Source organism: Carassius auratus, unplaced genomic scaffold (genome assembly GCF_003368295.1).
Source record: "Carassius auratus strain Wakin unplaced genomic scaffold, ASM336829v1 scaf_tig00216448, whole genome shotgun sequence".
Lineage (NCBI taxonomy): Eukaryota > Metazoa > Chordata > Actinopteri > Cypriniformes > Cyprinidae > Carassius > Carassius auratus.
The window spans coordinates 1-10981 of NW_020528577.1; the positions used below are offsets into that span (position 1 = coordinate 1).

At 36.5% G+C, this 10981-nt stretch overlaps 1 long non-coding RNA gene across 1 annotated transcript; it reads right to left on the reverse strand.

The window, feature by feature from the left end:
• Nucleotides 1-4725: 4725 nt before the first annotated feature.
• Nucleotides 4726-10283, reverse strand: LOC113098241 (uncharacterized). Its single transcript, XR_003288971.1, has 3 exons — nt 10081-10283; nt 5047-5148; nt 4726-4906 (listed from the first exon to the last, which is right to left on the reverse strand). It is a non-coding gene; the product is annotated as an uncharacterized LOC113098241 (long non-coding RNA).
• Between the last annotated feature and the right edge of the window lie 698 nt (nt 10284-10981).

Below are 10981 nucleotides of genomic sequence, written 5' to 3' on the forward strand. Positions count from 1 at the left end.
AAATGCCCACAAACCTCAACAAACTGGTACTTTCCGTTTTAAAGAAGAGTGGGCCCAAGAATGATTTTAGAGACTAATAAGGTCATACATAAAATAATTGCTTCATGTTGCAGCTGCTGAAATTATCTAATATGTCCTGCCAAGAACAAGATTTTTTTAATAAAAATATACAGTATTTACAGGTGCATATAAAAAAACAGTTAAAATCATGGAAAAAATCCTGTTTTTTTTGTAACTTTTCAAAAAAAGGAAACTTTCATATTTTCTAGATTCATTACATGTAAAGTAAAATATTTCAAAAGATTTTTTATGTTTTAATTTGGATGATTAAAGTTCACAGCTCATGAAAGTAAAAAATCCTGTATCTCAAAATATTAGAATATTTACATGCTGTTCACAGAGTGCTGTATCAAAGCATATTAAATGCAAAGTTGACAGGAAGGAGGAAATTGGGTGAACAAGCAACAGGGATGACCGCAAGCTTGAGAATAGTGTCAAGCAAAGCCAATTCAGACACTTGGGAGAGCTTCACAAGGATTGGACAGAAGCAGGAGTCAGCGCATCAAAGAGTCACCAAGCTAAGACATCTTCAGGAAAGGGGCTACCAAGCCACTTCTGAAACAGAAACAGAAGCATCTTACCTGGGCTAGGGAGAAAAAGAACTGGACTGTCGTAAAGTCTTTTTATCAGATACAAGTAAATTTTGCATTTCATTTCGAAATCAGGGTCTGGAGTGCGGAGGAAGACTGGAGAGGCACAGAATCCAAGCTGCTTGAAGTCCAGGGTGTAGTTTCCGAAGTCAGTGATGATTTGGGGTGCCATGACATCTGCTGATATTGGTCCATTGTGTCTTATCAAGTCCAAAGTCAATGCAGCCATCTACCGGGAAATTTTGGGGCACTTTATGCTTCCATCAGCTAACAAACCCTTTGCAGCAGGACTTTAGCACCTGCCCACAGTTCCAAAACCACTTCCAAGTGGTTTGCTGACCATGATATTACTGGGCTTGATTGGCCAGTCAACATGCCTGACCTGAACCCCATGTGGAATCCATGAGATATTTTCAAGAGAAAGATGAAATCAGTCGATTCAACAATACAGATGAGCTGAAGGCTCAATAGTGCCACAGTATGATCACTTTCATATCAACACCTCACTGATGCTGTCATTAGTGCTAAAGGAGCCCAGACCCCAGAATTTAGAGAATAAATGAACATGCCTTAAACTTTTCTGTTTTTCAAATCCTTTTATTTTATTTATTTATTAGTTTTTTTTTTTTATTAATCTTAGGAAATATTCTAACATTTTGAGATACTGGATTTTTTACCTTCATGAGCTGTAAGCTCTTATCATCATTTTTTTTTTCATGTTTTACTTTACATGTAATGAGTCTAGAATATATGAAAGTTTCACTTTTTGAAATGTTACCAAAAATGATACAGTTTTTTTCAGATGAGCCTGCACACACACACACACACACACACACACATACACACACACACACACACACACACACACATATGACCATCCCTACAATATAAATTCTGGAAATCTCAAACCACAATAATGATGAAGACAGTTGATTTGTAAATATATATATACACACACAATATATATATATATATATATATATATATATATATATATATATATATATATATATATATATATATATATATATATATATATATATATATATATATATATACAGTACAGACCAAAAGTTTGGATACATTACTATTTTTAATGTTTTGAAAAGTTTCTTCTGCTCATCAAGCCTGCATTTATTTGATCAAAAATACAGAAAAAAAATAATATTGTGATATATTATTACAATTTAAAATAATTGTTTTTTAATTTATTATACTTTAAATTATCATTTATTTCTGGGATGCAAAGCTGAATTTTTAGGATCATTATCACATGATCCTTTAGAAATCATTCTAATATGATGATTCATTATCAAAGTTGGAAACAGCTGTGCTGCTTAATATTTTTTCAGAACATGTGATCTTCTGTGATGTGATGAGGATACTTTGATGAATAATAATAAAAAAAGCTGTTTTTAAAATATAAATATTTTGTAATAACAATATACACTACTGGTCAGTAATTTGGGGTCAGTAATTTATTTCTTTTTTTTCTTCTTTTTAAATAAAAATCAATACTTTTATTCAGCAAGGATGTGTTAAATTGATAAAAAGTAATAGTAAAGAAAATATATTATTAGAATATATATATTAGACAGCAGAACTGTTTCCAACACTCATAATAAATCAGAATATTAGAATGATTTCTAAATGATCATGTGATAGATTGGATGTTACATGTGACACTGAAGGCTGGAGTAATGATGCTGAAAATTCAGCTTTGCATCACAGGAATAATTTTTTTTAAGTATATTCAAATAGAAAACTATTATTTTAAGTTGTAATAATATTTCACAATATTACTGTTTTTTCTGTATTTTTGATCAAATACATGCAGGCTTGATGAGCAGAAGAAACGTCTTTCAAAAACATTAAAAATAGTAATGTATCCAAACTTTTGGTCTGTACTGTATATACAATATATATATAATAAAAATCTTCTGGTCCTTGGCAGGTCTTATTATATGTTTATTTTGTTTCTATTATATCTTTATATATCCTTTAATATTACCCTGAACCACATAACCAGTCAGAAGTTGCACGGGTCTATGTGTAGCAATAGCCAACAATACATTGTAACGGTCAAAATTATTGATTTTTCTTTTATGCCAAAAATTTGGATTTTAAGTAAAGATCATGTTCCAAGAAGATATTTTGTAAAGTTCCTATTGTAACTTTTCATTTTAAATATAATGAATATATATAAAATTGCAGATACAGTCGTATTGTCTTTTTTTTTTTTTGTATCACATTAATTGTTTCTGAAAATAAATCAAATACAATCACAATCAAAATTGCTTATTGTGCTTGACAGCAATGTTTTATTATAGAAATCAAATACCCAAAGTGAGCAATATGAACAGGAAATGTGTGATAGTACTACAACACATGACGGGTGTTATACATTTTGGCCTAAGATGCAAAAGCCAATTCAGTCTTACAAAACATAACATAATAAAAACAGATTAAAGCACTACAGAAAACAAACAACAACATGTCAAGTTAAAAAATGTGGGATATTGTAAAGCCGAAGCATTTTCACTACACTACAGCAACAGTAAAATTATTCCCAGCTTTAGAATGTACAGCAACCATGTAAAAAGTACTTTACTGCTTTATTTGATAAAGGGACATACAATAAAACAAAACTATATGAAAAAAAGAAATAAAATGACGTGTGAAACCCAGTGATAGAAATGAGGTGCTTTCAGCATGCTGATACAAACAATGCTGTAGCTTATTGCACACGGGGAACCACACCAAATAAAATACTACGTTAATCGAATGTCATCAATTAATAAAATAAATTAGTAACCTGAAACTACATAAGCAGATCAGTTAAGTCACAAAAATGGTATTTAAACATGTTTCAACTATGTGGAAAGATGCATACCTGACTGTTTAGTCAAATCTGACTTTTGGATTACATGTTTTATAGTGGCAATAAACAGATGTGTGCAACAGTACATTACGCTGCTGATGTGCTTTAGAACTACTACACATGCATTGATGAAATCCATCAACCTAATGCAAAAGGCTGTTGAAACAGGTCTACTTATGTATACACAAGCTTTTCAAAATGGTTCATAAATTGTAGATTTACTGTTAACAGATGATCTCGTGAACGTATCTCATGCCTAAAAACACAAGCCTATTGATAATTATGCATATTTTGACTGCAGTTTTCTGTAGGTTTTTACTGTGGTAGATTTAAACCACAATATTCAAAAGCAATCACTTTGTCATAGCACACAGTAATAATAAAAAAAAAAAAACATTCAAAATGCTAAAAAAGAAAAAAGAAGTGGTCTTTTGGGGGGATAACAAATAAAAACAACTATAAATAAAACTTGGCACTAATCTAAGAGATTCTACATCTCTTATCTAATTTAAAGGAAAATTCTATATGTTACATGGGGAAACAGGATGAATTGGTGTGTTGTTTGTCACAAGAGACCCTAAAACGGCAAGTAATGGTTTCTGGAAAGAGCCGTGAGTCATTTTGTGCTGTAATGTGTATATAAAAGGCGAGGAAGCTTAGGAGAGTTCAAGACTTGTGGAGTTCAGAAGCCGGAAGGAGTGAGAATGTTCATGTCCCGGTGTCTCAGTCTGTGACAGGATGTTTTCTTTCCGTCCTCGCCGCTCATCTCCATCTTGGGAGATTTGAAATTGGCGGGATCTTCAACTGTGAGATTTATTTGGGTTTTCATGGCATCCATCGTATTGGACTTCTGAACTCCAAAGTATGAGTGCAGCGTGAATCCCCCTGTAATCATGCAAACAAAGAATAAGAAAAATAACACACTGAATTAAAACACACTCCAATAATTCTCAGTTTTACTGACATCTTCGAGAAAGCAGTATAAATATGCTATATATTATAAATGTCCCTACGTTATCAATGATTATTCTGATAACGCTGAACATGCAAATTTTACTAAAAATGGACGATGATAGTTAATTTCAGAACGGAATAAACTAATCTTGTTGCTGAACAAATATTGTATAAAGGATAAACAAAGAAATCTTAGGTTATAATTAGCTAAACGAATATCTCCATATAACAGATTCTTGCCAGGTGTGTTGGTTTCTGATCCTGGGTCAGTGGGGGATTTCTGCACGATGGGCCGCACTCCGAAGAGGCTCCATCGCTCTCCTCCTTGTCCACCTCCTTCGTTACCTCCCATCAAAACACCTGTATGAAACCACTGAACTTAAATGGAGTATTGGGGTGAGGACTCTGGCTAAACCAGTGCCTGTCAGGGAGAAGAGAGAGAGACATATTACTTTAACACAATAATGCATTACATTGTAGCTTGTTCTATTGTATATTAAAATCCGATAATGTATTTGAACACTGTCTAAATTTACAAAACGTGGCTGTGAGTGTTTCCACCTGTGCCTGATGTTTAGGGGATTGGGTGAGGAACAAAGTGATGGACGGTGCTGATGTTGAAAGCTTGTCCTCTCTTATGTCCTCCTTTGGCATCTTTAACTCCTATGAAAACGAAAGAAAACACCGGTTTGATATGTTACCAAGAGTGCGTCATAAAAATGCAGGTGCCTCCCATGGGAAATGTTTATCATGGTCTATTATCATAGCAATATAGCAAAACATATGGCTATTCATCTAGCGCTATTTCAACACATAACAAAGATCTTACATATCACAAAAAAAATCTAAAGTGAAACGCTTTTAAATGAAAGGAAGACCCCAAATGAAAAAGGAAAATATATAATAATAAATACCATTAAAGCTGCAAGCAGCGATGAACGGGCCCTCGCACCCGGGCTCACCGGCAGCGAGTGGCTTTAGTTAATAGGTGAACGGTGAGAAATATGCGTTTAAACTCATAAATATAAGTAGAATATATCAATGTTTATTTCATATATGTGCCAATCTTCCTGTTGCCAGCAGGTGGCGCTATCATTATAATGGAATATTGGCCTTCAGATGTGTTCAGGGCAGGACTTTTATCGAACATGTGAGGTTTGGGGAGGATTGGACATTTTATGCCTGAGTTACAACAACATCCTATTTCATGGCGAAACAATGAAATTTGTCAGGCCGCCATGGACACGCCCTTTAACGAAACCTCAAGATCTTCGCAATTTAAGATCGCAAAAGGCTTTAGATTACACTGACCAAGTTTGGTGTTGATCTGAATAAATATCTAGGAGGAGTTCGTTAAAGTACAACCCCTGAAAATGGCCAAAACAACACTAATTTTGCAGAGAAAATTCCAAATAACTGACTTCCTGTTGGGATTCGGACTTCGTACCAAGAGACTTTTTCGTAGATATTGGTGTGTTACATGTGTGTACCGATTTTTGTACATGTACGTGAAACATAGCTCAAGGCGCACTCCGTTTAAAGTGTATACGCACTCCGTTGAAAGTGTATAGGTGGCGCTATTGAGCCATTTTGCCACACTCGATGGAATATTGGCCTTCAGATCTGTCCAGGCCAGGACCCTTATCACACAAGTGAAGTTTGGGCAAGATCGGACATTTTATGCCTGAGTTATAACATCTTTTATTCCCATGGCGAGACATTGAACTTCATCACGGCGCCATGGACACACCTTTTAACAAAAACTCAAGATCTTCACAACTAAACATCACACAGGTCTTTAGATTAGACTGACCACAAAAAAGACATTGATGTCATAAAATTTCTAGGAGTAGTTTGTCGCAGTGTAAAATATGTAACTTCCTGTTGCCAATAGGTGGCGCTATGACTATAACTGAATATTGGCATGTAGATCTGTTCAGGTCAAGAGTCTTATCCAACATGTGAAGTTTGGGGCAGATTGGACATTGTATGTCTGAGTTACAGCAACTTCCTTTTTCATGGCGAAACATCGAAATTTGTCAGGCCGCCATGGACCCGCCCTTTAACGAAAGCTCAAGTCCTTCGCAATTTATTATCGCAAAGGGCTTTAGATTACACTGACCAAGTTTGGTGTTGATCTGAATAAATCTCTAGGAGGAGTTCGTTAAAGTACAACCCCTGAAAATGGCAAAAACAACAGCAATTTTGAAGGGAAAATTCAAAATAACCGACTTCCTGTTGGGATCCGGATTTCGTACCAAGAGACTTTTTTGTAGGTATTGGAGTGTTACATGTGTGTACCAATTTTTGTACATGTACGTGAAACATAGCTCGAGGCGCACTCCGTTGAAAGTGTATAGGTGGCGCTATAGAGCCATTCTGCCACACCCGGTGGAATATTGGCCTGAAGATCTGTTCAGGCCAGGACTCTTATCACACATGTGAAGTTTGGGGAAGATCGGACATCTTATGCCTGAGTTATAACATCTTTTATTCGCATGGCGAGACATCGAACTTCGTCGCGGCGCCATGAACAAGCCTTTTAACGAAAACTCAAGATCTTCACAACTGAACATCGCACAGGCCTTTAGATTAGACTGACCACAAAAAAGACATTGATGTCATAACATTTCTAGGAGTAGTTCGTCGCAGCGTAAAATATGTCACTTCCTGTTGCCAATAGGTGGCGCTATGACTATAACTGAATATGGGCATGTCAATCTGTTCAGGTTCGGAGTCTCATCAAACATGTGAAGTTTGGGGCAGATTGGTCATTGTATGTGTGAGTTATAGCAACTTCATTTTTCATGGCGAATCATCGAAATTCGCCAGGCCGCCACGGACACGCCCTTCAACGAAAAGTCAGGATCTTCGCAATTTAACATCGCAAAGGCCTTTAGATTAGGCATACCAAATTTGGTGTTGATTTGAAGAACTCTCTAGGAGGAGTTCGTTAAAATACAACACATGGAAATGACCAAAATTACACAAAATATGCTCATAATATTAAAAATAACCGACTTCCTGTTGGGTTTAGAATTTCGCTCCAAGAGTCTTTTTTGTAGGTATTGGTGTGTTACATATGTGTGCCAATTTTCGTGCATGTACGTGAAACATAGCTGGAAGGCTGTTGATTTTCTTGGTATAGGTGGCGCTGTCGAGCCATTTTGCCACACCCTCTTCTGAATCCTATATCAGACGAAAATTTTCACCAGGTTTGACGAGTGTGCAAAGTTTCATGACTTTTTGAGCATGTTAAAGCCCTCAAAAATGCGATTCATTCGGGAGAAGAAGAAGAAGAAGAAGAAGAATTAAAGCTGCAAGCAGCGATGAACGGGCCCTCGCACCCGGGCGCACCGCCATCGTGTGGCTTTAGTAAAAAGGTGAACGTTGAGAAATATGCATTTAATGTCCTGAATATAAGTGGAATATATCAAAGTATATCCCATATATGTGCCAATCTTACCGTTGCCAGCAGGTGGCGCTATCATTATAATGGAATAATGGCCTTCAGATGTGTTCAGGCCAGGACTCTTATCAAACATGTGAAGTTTGCGGAAGATTGAACATTTTATGCTTGAGTTACAATAACTTCTCTTGCTGTGGCAAGATATCAAATTTTGTCATGGTGCCATGGAAACGCCCTTTAACAAAAACTCAAGATCTCCAAAAGTTAACATTGCACAGGCCTTTAGATTACACTGACCACAAAATATATGTTAATCTCAAAAAAATTATAGGAGTAGTTTGTCGCAGCGTAAAACATGTCACTTCCTGTTGCCAATAGGTGGCGCTATGACTATAACTGAATGTGGGCATGTAGATCTGTTAAGGGCAGAAGTTTTATCTAACATGTGAAGTTTGGGGCAGATTGGACATTGTATGTATGAGTTACAGCAACTTCCTTTTTCATGGCGAAACATCGAAATTTCTCAGGCCGCCATGGACACGCCCTTTAACGAAATTTAAAGATCTTAGCAATTTAACATTGCAAAGGGCTTAAGATTACACTGACCAGGTTTGGTGTTGATCTGACTAAATCTCTAGGAGGAGTTCGTTAAAGTACAACCCCTGAAAATGGCAAAAACAACGCCAATTTTGCAGAGAAAATTCTAAATAACCGACTTCCTGTTGGGATTCGGATTTCGTACCAAGAGACTTTTTTGTAGGTATTGGTGTGTTACATATGTATACCGATTTTTGTACATGTATGTGAAACATAGCTCGAGACGCACTCTGTTGAAAGTGTATAGGTGGCGCTATCGAGCCATTTTGCCACACCTGATGGAATTTTGGCCTTCAGATGTGTTCAGGCCAGGACTCTTATCACACATGTGCAGTTTGGGGAAGATCGGACATTTTATGCCTGAGTTATAACATATTTTATTCCCATGGCGAGACATCGAACTTCGTGACGGCGCCATGGACACGCCTTTTAACGAAAACTCAAGATCTTCACAACTTAACATCGCACAGGCCTTTAGATTAGACTGACCACAAAAAATACATTGATATCATAAAATTTCTAGGAGTAGTTCATCGCAGTGTAAAATATGTCACTTCCTGTTGCCAATAGGTGGCGCTATGACTATAACTGAATATGGGCATGTCAATCTGTTCAGGTCAGGAGTCTCATCAAACATGTGAAGTTTGGGGCAGATTGGTCATTGTATGTCTGAGTTATAGCAACTTCCTGTTTCATGGCGAGTCATCGAAATTCGCCAGGCCGCCACGGACACGCCCATTAACGAAAACTCAAAAGCTTCGCAATTTAACATCGCAAAGGCCTTCAGATTAGGCATACCAAATTTGGTGTTGATCTGAATGAATCTCTAGGAGGAGTTCGTTAAAATACAACGCATGGAAATGACAAAAATGATACAAAATTTGCTCATAATATTAGTAATAACCGACTTCCTGTTGGGTTTCGGATTTTGCTCCAAGAGACTTTTTTGTAGGTATTGGAGAGTTACATGAGTATACCGATTTTCATACATGTACATGAAACGTAGCTCGAGGCGCACACCGTTGAACGTGTATAGGTGGCGCTGTTGAGCCATTTTGCCACACCCACTTCTGAAACCCATATCAGACGTAAATTTTCGCCAGTTCTGAGGTGTGTGCAAAGTTTCATGACTTTTCGAGCATGTTTAGGCCCTCAAAAATGCAATTCATTTTGGAGAAGAAGAATAATAATAATAATAATAATAATAATAATAATAATAAACGGAGCAATTCCAAGAGGGTCCTCACACCATCGGTGCTCGGGCCCTAATAATAATAAAAAACAAAGCAGATACAAGAGGGTCCTCGCACCTCGGTGCTCGGGCCCTAATAATGCTGGAGCATCGGGGTCATGATACACCAGTCTAACGATATGACCTACCGGTTCCCAACAACTAATGCGCAACATTAAAAAGCTGATAGTAATATATGTTAACAATTTATTAAAGTGACGTTAACCCAGCTCACTTTGACACTAATCAGCGATAAACTAGATTTAAGTGGTTCTTTAGAGGTTAAATGGCTGCGATCCAAACACTAGAAGCTTCCTAGCGCTGATAAACAGGCTGTTGTTTACAAGAGAGAGCCTACCTTTTTCGCTCTATAGCTCGTTTATTATCCGATCCAGCGGGGTCTTCCAGTTGGTCCATGTTTATTAAATTAAATTTTCGTTGGTGGTATGCTAGTGAAGTCGGAAACACCGAAATATCTTTCCTAAATTTGGATTTTGTAAGCGAGCGCAAGGGTATCCAATCGAGAACAAGAACAACAATTACTGGCAAAATGACGGACAGGAATTCAGCGTTTCAAAATAAAAGTCACCCTCAGGAGAATGAGGGCGTTCACTTCCGAAGCACCTCCAGTACAGCCAAATTCTCAGAAATGGGCTTTATGTAGGCTACTCCTAAATATACTTAAAATGACATTTAAGTATACTTGACTGATACTTACAAAAAATCGAAACATATTTGAGCTATACTACTAGAATCCGAGTTTTCATTATTATACGGTAGAGGGCGCTAGTACACTTCTTCTGCACAGAATTTCTGTTAGAATAACTAACAGATACTAACACATGTAACACGATCATCTGACATGAAAAAGTATTAAAACTGTAACGTTATGGAATAAAATGTGGACCGATGAAGAGGTAATAATTACAGTTAAGCTTCGGGGTGTTGATCGACTCCATCTACATTTTGATTATCATTCTGAATCCAATTCATAGTCTATTTTCAGCTTTTGGTTCAAAATGTTATTTCTTTATTTTTATGAAACACATTAAAGTGGTTAAAAAATAATGAATGAAGCTAAAATATTTTTTGTTTTGTTTACAAGCAGATACCTGTTCTTTCTTTGGATGTTTTGTATGTTCAGATATTCATACAACAAAATATATACACATTAAATAGGGATATAGTAGTATACTTAATGATGTAAAGTCCACATAAAGAAAACGTATGAGTATACTTGCAGTATAAAACTACTAAAT